The sequence below is a fragment of the Oxyura jamaicensis genome, chromosome 8, assembly GCF_011077185.1.
Source record: "Oxyura jamaicensis isolate SHBP4307 breed ruddy duck chromosome 8, BPBGC_Ojam_1.0, whole genome shotgun sequence".
NCBI lineage: Eukaryota > Metazoa > Chordata > Aves > Anseriformes > Anatidae > Oxyura > Oxyura jamaicensis.
Window position 1 is genome coordinate 1796188 of NC_048900.1, and position 7568 is coordinate 1803755.

Below are 7568 nucleotides of genomic sequence, written 5' to 3' on the forward strand. Positions count from 1 at the left end.
GAAAATATTCTTGAATTAACTGTGCCAAACTTCTTCAAAGCTGTAACATAATTCTGTACAATGATAGTTGACACATGTAGGCACATTTTTCAGAACTATGTATTTGTCAGAGGTACTCACTGCTCTCCTGCAAACCTAAAGGCTTGGAGGACATTGGAGAAAAATCTTACCATCTAGGAATGCTCCAGAAACTAAATTATAATATTAGAGGATTTAAAAAAATGATTTAGAACTGTATTTATGTATAGTTTTGGTTTAGTTTTGCTTATTTGGATCATATCTGAATTGTGACCGATTAACTTAGGTTTGTTTCCTTTTTAAAAAATTATTATTACTATTTTTGAACATCACTTTGTTATATCATCTGGTAAGGTGTGCCCGCAGTATGCATTTTCACTCAGTACTTCAGTGCACATACCAACTATTGTAGCAGTTTAAACAAAGATAGGAGGTATTTACCCTGCATAGGATATTTTGTTTTCCTTTGCTCCTGTTCCCTTTAACAAAGCTGTGTGAAACAATTAGCTCTTAGCTCTGCAGACCAAGGTGTCAGTGCACCAATGCTGTGATGCTTTTGGGTGAGAAGCAGAGTTGTGGTACCCGCACCCCCCCCCAGGAATCAGATGTCAGTGAGACCCCAGCAGGAGTCTGTGGGATGTCGTGCCTTATAACCAAGGCAGCTGCGATGAGTTTAGTTCCCAGTGACAATGATGTCAGGGAGCATTGTTTGGGGTAGCATAATACTTGCTTTTTTCTGCCTGTTTGTTTGTTTGTTTTTTCCCCAGTGGGCATTTTCCCATACTGTTTCCAGTACTGTTTTCTTGAGGGAGATGTCAAGGATTGCCAATAACTCTATTTTGGGGGTTCTGTTCTTAATAATGCTTCACAAAGCTGTCAACGAAAATCCGCTTATGCCTTGGGAAGGCTAGCAATTAATTTATTTAGCTGCCTTTTTTTTTTTTTTTTAATGAATGAATGCAAAACCTTACCTGGGTACCAATAAACTCATAGTCTTTGTGAATTGATTCCGCGACCCATTTCACTGAAAGAAGCAGACTCCCTTTATGTTCATTTGCAGAACTTGTTATCTTTTAAAATAGTGATTTTGACATATCTAATGCAAAACCTAGGGTATGTACAAAGGTTCTGCTTGTATTACCTTTATGATTTAAAGGCATAAATAGAATACCTTTTTCATGTGCTGTTAGAGTCACTAGATCAGGGCATTGTTTTTAATTGTTCCTTTCTAAAATAAATTGCAAATTAACAAAATTCAAACATCATGGAGAATATGTTTGAAGGTAGAAGCATCCTTTTTCTGGATTCTGGAGGTAGGATGAAAAATATTGATAAGGAAGATGAGCTGAAGCAGTTCTTCAGATGATAGCTCATGAAAACTTTTCAAATTCATCTTTTCTTTGCATTCATCTTTAATATTTCGGTATCTTTTTTGTTTGTTTGTTTTCAGTATAGAACATTCATTAAAACAGTTTTCTTCACTTCTAATTAGACTTGTGTATTATAGGAAAAAGTCAAGCTATAAGAAGATTGTGCTAAGACTAGATTGGGAAACAAACAACAACAAAAACCCAACAGCCCTGCATAATGCACATTGGGCAACAATCCCGAATGGAAGGGCAGTGGGATAATTATCTTAGAACATGCAATGTTTTGGAATGCTGCACAAAATTAGTGTAATTAAAACAATACTTTGCAGTGCATTTGGTTTTGATTTCCTATTTTGATATTTTAATGAATTACGGTTATGTTCCGATGCATCTACTGTGTGTCAGAAGGCACCTCTCTAATGGAAAACAATATTAAATACTATTGTTTTTATTGTGGGGATTGTAGTAAACAGTTTGTAAAGTTGTGCTGTAATGAATACATTAGCACAGGGCACTGCTGCCTGCTGTTAAAAGCTTATAATACAGCAAATTAGATAGCCTTGGCACCCATTTTTCAATTGCACTTTCTTAGTTAAAAGCTGTTAAAATATTGGCAACATTTAATGTTGCAAACTTGCCTCTTTGCTTTTTTATGCAAAAAAGTAAGTGCATGATTGGTAGCATTGTAATAAACACTGTCTTTAGAATGTAATATTGCTTTTTTAGTGGCTTGAAACTTCTATTTTAACATTTCTGTTGCAAAGCAGACCCTTAGTATGCCACCAGGGGTCTTTGCCATGGACATATTGAATGGAAGGAATTAATCTTGTAAAATATTCAAAAATCCTGTTTTTCTTTTTTTTTTTTTTCAATCTTCCTCAGTACCAGGTGACGTTAAATGAGCACGGTGACCATGGGAGAGTGTGTTTGTAGTAGTGAGGCTACGTGTAGGAATATGTTCCCCCTTTTTATGGCTTTACTTTCCATCAGAAGATGAATAAATACAATTTTCAGAACTACTGTAGGGGAATGGTAGGTCAGGTTTTGCTTTTATAATTGATTTGTGGAAGCAGAACTTGCAGAGAGGAAATGTACTACAAATACTCATCTTCGTGGTGAGTGTTCCTGCGGATTTCAGTGGAGTTGAGAGCCTTACACTACAGGGATGCTCAATGGGTATCTGTATGCATACTTCAGTGATGCAAATTCCATCCCTGAAGCCTACTCTACCTCTGTGAATACATGCTATTTTGGGTGAGCCCAATGCTTTCATAACCTAATTGCTTAAAAAATAGAATCTATTGAATAATGGAAAATATTCTGTGAGCAGGAAAAATGAGAGGAGCTGACTTTATATAAATTCTTAACAATTCCAAATTTTGTATTAGTGTTTATTAAAAATCAAATTAACTAGTGTCTGGAAGAGAATTACTTCCATCTTTATATTAAAAATTATGGCAGAGGATTAGTCATACTGTCAAATTAATATGAACCTGTAAGTAAAAGCTCACACAAGTGAGCAAACATGGTCAAGCACGTTTAGAGAGGAGAGGCAGAGGAGACTGAGAGCGCACAGTGCAGGAATCCAGATGTCTTCCTGCTGCTGTTGCCGGGACAATGGAAGAACGATAAGTAGCAGAAAGGGTTAGGTGTTTCTGTATCTCTGTACACAGAGCAAAATAAAACTTTTACATTTATTTTTGAGCTGTATACAATAGCTTATAAATTGTTGATTGCTATATGAAGAGGACTTCATGGACTCGCGTGTAAGTATATGTACATACAAGCTTTCTGTGAAAGATCATTTAATAGAGAAGTTTGTTAAATTGTTTTGTAATGCTTCTGCTGAGCCATTCAGAGGAAAATAAAGGGCTGCTTGAAAATTACTCCAGCTTAGGATCTGTTGCAGTGTTCACTGCTGGGGAAAGCCATCAGTAAAGCATGTAGAAAGGGACTAGAATTGCCAGATGTTGAATGCAAATGTAGAAGACTTCAAGTGTGTGCAGCCCTCTCATATTTTTAATAGCCTCCTGTACAGTTTCACTAACGGGTTACAAGGAACTCCACAAGGCTGAGTTTCTGTAGAGCATCTCTATATACGGAATGTATCTGACAGCTGGAGAAAAAACAGTGCTTCATTGCAGAGATCTGGCACCAGTCAAATGGAAATAACGATCAATATTTACAAACTGCAACATTCATCCAAACGCGGGTGAAATCTCTGTTGTACAGGTGAAGGTCATAAGATTTTCTGAAAGCAACTTGATGAAAGGTCTCTTTATGGGAGAGAAAAAGAAATAAAGATGTGCTGCTTGGGATGTTTAGAGCTCTGGGATTAAGCATCAAATCGTACTTTTAGATGGTAACACTCGATAAGTTTTCTTATCCATTACAAATCTCTACTAGCTACCTCCTTTGGCGTTCTTGCTCTATTTATAATAACCAAGCACTTTATAGCTCAGTAAAGAGTGGAAGGTAGCTATAAAGAATGACTTGTATTGTTTTGGTATAAGAAATATTTTGTCAAAATTAGTTCTGAGATCAGTTTCATCATGTAGTGTCCTGCACCGAGAGGGCATCTGATGATAACAATGTACATAAATTTTTAATCCAGTTGTAATGTAAAGGAAATGTCTTTAAGGGAGTGATTTATGAAGAGTTCAGCATGCCTTGGTATCAACCTTATAATGATTCAGTGTGCTATTTATAACTCCTTAGTCATTGAAAATATAAAAGCGAATGAAGTATTCTGTAGTGTATCTTTATTTTTAATCTATGCGTGGGATGTCAAAAATTGTACTTGTCTTGTGGATGGGACATGCTTTTATGAGCCTATAAATATTTAAGTATATGAGAATCTGCACCCAAGTGGAACACGTTGCATGTAAATTGTCTTCTAAGTTCTTAAATTTTGGTATTTAAAATTTTTTGCTAGGTTGAAAGCAACACATTAATATTAAGCTCTAATACAGAGCATAACATTTTGAGTGCAATGCAGAATGTATTGCTTTTGTTTATTGTAACACTATTCCAGATTCACAGGAGAAATCCATCATACAGTAGGGGGAAGGAGGACAAGGGTAATCATGAGCTCTGGTATATATGTTATACACTTAATATGCATACACCCAAATATACTGGGTTGGTTTCTAGCATGCTTGTACCAAACAGTGTTTTCTTTAATATCTATGGGTACCTATATACAGAGAACAATTTAACATGTAAGCACAGTTAAACTGATACAAAAACAAATTACAGTCTGTTGGGAACAAATGAGTTATGATTTAAGCATGAGTAATGGAGTCTGTAATTCAAACATGTTTATATAATCTTGTGTCTAAAAAGAAATTTGATAAATACGTTACAGCTAATTTGTACACAGAGCAAGGATGAAGAGTTAAAATTCTGCTGGACTCATTTCTGGAAAGTCATGACAATCTGGTTTGCAGTAAAGACTAATACTGTCACAAAATATTAGGATCACATTATTAAATTAAAATAGTAATGTGGCCTGATCGTAGTAGCAATCCTTATCGCTGCACACAAACTTTAAAAAATGCAATATAATAATTCTGAAGGTTGGTTATAAATGTAATCAGGTAAAAGTGAATGATGAAATATTATGGGTTGCAAAGTGAATGATGAAACATTATGGGTTTAAATTTACTTTTTACTATTAAAGTTCAGAATTTTTGTTTGCATTTCAGTGATATTGTAGAGCACTTCTTTGTTTTGTTTGAACAATTTAGGAGCTCGCATGAAGTTAAATTGGCTGTTTATTTTTCCTTTGATATATGCAATAATGTCAATGAGCAATAAATTGCATGTTGTATGCAAGGTATTGGTACTTCATAATAAACGAAAGAAACAGTTTGGTTTTTTTTTGTGATTTTTTTTCTTAATGTGGTAGTAGTTTACATACCTGTAATAATAAACACATCATAAAAGGACAATTTACCTTGGGTTCAGTTCAGAAGCAGCTGGCTCAGTAGGGTATCGTGAAACTGTGTGCTACATCTTCATTTCTCTGGAAGAATGTGGGGAGTGAGTATGAGCTCTGAGCCAGACTGGCTGGATTTCTGAAGGGTGAAATTCTGTGTAGGACCTCGCTGGGGCCAGGAATGTAACTTGAAATGATGTGTATTGAGGAAAAACTTAGCTTTATATCAGGTGGTATAATTGTGTTGTACTGTACTGTAGTACCACGTATCAGGACATAAACGCTTTTCTGCAGGCTGTTGGGATAGAGAGCTACGGTCATCTGTATATTACAGATGTGGTGCATTGCACAGTCCTTGAATACTGATTCAGGCAATTAAGCTCCTTAATATGGCAGTTCTAGATCCTATATGTGTGCCTATGAACCAATAACTGCATAGTAAAGCTTGGAGCTTTCTCTTAGCATGTTCAGAGGAAGTTGCTGTTTTATATCTTAGCCATTGACTTCCAAACACAAGAATTGCTTGTGTTTCTCTAAGCTTTCTGTTGTATTATGCAGTGTTTAAGTTACTAAAAGAAGATACGAAGCAGTGCAGTGATTTTTACTGTTTTTCCCCTGTCACATTCTAAGGGGAATTTTGTGCCATTTGTCAATTATATTCTCAGAGTACTAATTTTGCACTGTTAGTGTAGAAAATTACTCATTAACTAGTCGATCTGTCTGGAAGTGACTCAGGCTGGGAGTATCTGGAAACCTGATTTGGGGTCAGATGCTATATAGGTCAGATTTCCAACTGCTTGAGAACAGACAATGGGGGCTTGGTGGGAGGCTTTAGTTTGGCACCGGATGGCTTTTACCACTGAATGGTAGAAAGGAAGGGCTAAACGTGGCTGGGAACAAGGAATGCCTTTTTCTGAGCCATTCTTAACTTGAAAAATTCAACAAATCTTGCTTGAAGTCTGAGAAACCTCTCCTAAGATACAGAAAGTGTATTGTGTATCCACTTCTATGTAATGTTACAGGGCATAGTTTCTCTTCATTTTCTCCCTCATGTTTTTTATTTTCTCTTTCAGTCTTTTGTGTTCTTGCTGAAAGCTTTCTTTTGTTTTCAGTACTTGCATTGGTGCGATACTTCTGAATTAGTTTATTATTATTTTATTTTCTTAACTCTCCACTGTGGGTATCTAATTTTTTAGATGGTGGACTTCTGTTGTGAGTATATTCTGGTTTTGTTCTGCTTTTCTGAAGTTGAGTCCACAGTGTAATGTACTTAAAGACAGAGTGTGTGCTTCATTGAGGTTGTGATCGTGGTTGCGTGTGGTGGTGGAAACTGGGGAGACAGCGACTTACTGATGTCAACAACACACTGTACTTCGAGAGAAGTGGAGACTCTGTGGAGAAATGTGCTTTATGGTGGAGTCCTTCTGCCACTAACTTGAAATGTTTGGGAGCAAAGATGTCACCTAGTCTACAAGAGGCTCTTACTCGCTGCCTTGTGAAGTGCGGCACGGGAAGGCCGAAATTTAGTTCAGTGCTGTTTCCACAGCTGTTACTGAGAGGTTTCAGCAAAGCCAAAACTCAGATAGCGTCAGAGGTCCAAAAACCCAACAACCCCACCCCCCCGGGGGGGGGGGGGCCCCGGGCTTTGATGGCATATAGAAACTCAGTTACAGACAGGGTGCCACTTCCCTAACTCCAGGTTCTCACTATGCTGTGCTAGTGAGCTCCTGTGTGCAGAAAGGCAGGCAGGCAACACCTTCCTCTGACAGAGTAGACTACAGAAGTGCAAAAATGAGCGAAAGGACTAGCGTCTGACAGAGCTTTATACTCGTGTGGTGCTCACAGCGCCTGGCAATGACCTAGTTAATAAGGAAGATCCTGTTTTGCGAGCTGGTACGTGAACACTTTCTTAAAAGCACTCCACTTTGAGAAGAATGCATCAACGCTATTTCTGTGTTAATTCAGGCACTTGGAACTACCTCCGCGGCCTTAGCAACGGAACGTTAAGCCCTCGGGCGCGGAGGGTGCCCTCAGAACCGCCTGCGTGGGGACCGCTGGCGGTGTAGGTGCGGGGCACAGCCCGCTTCTGTCCCCGCCTCGCAGCCGGCCGCTGCTCCTGCCGCGGGCGCTGGGGTGGGCGCGGGGCCGCGAAGCGGCCCTGGAAGGGAGCGGCCCCGCTCAGGCGGCCGGGCCCGGCCCGCGGGGCCTCGCAGCGGGCGGGCGGCGGCCCTCAGCTGGGC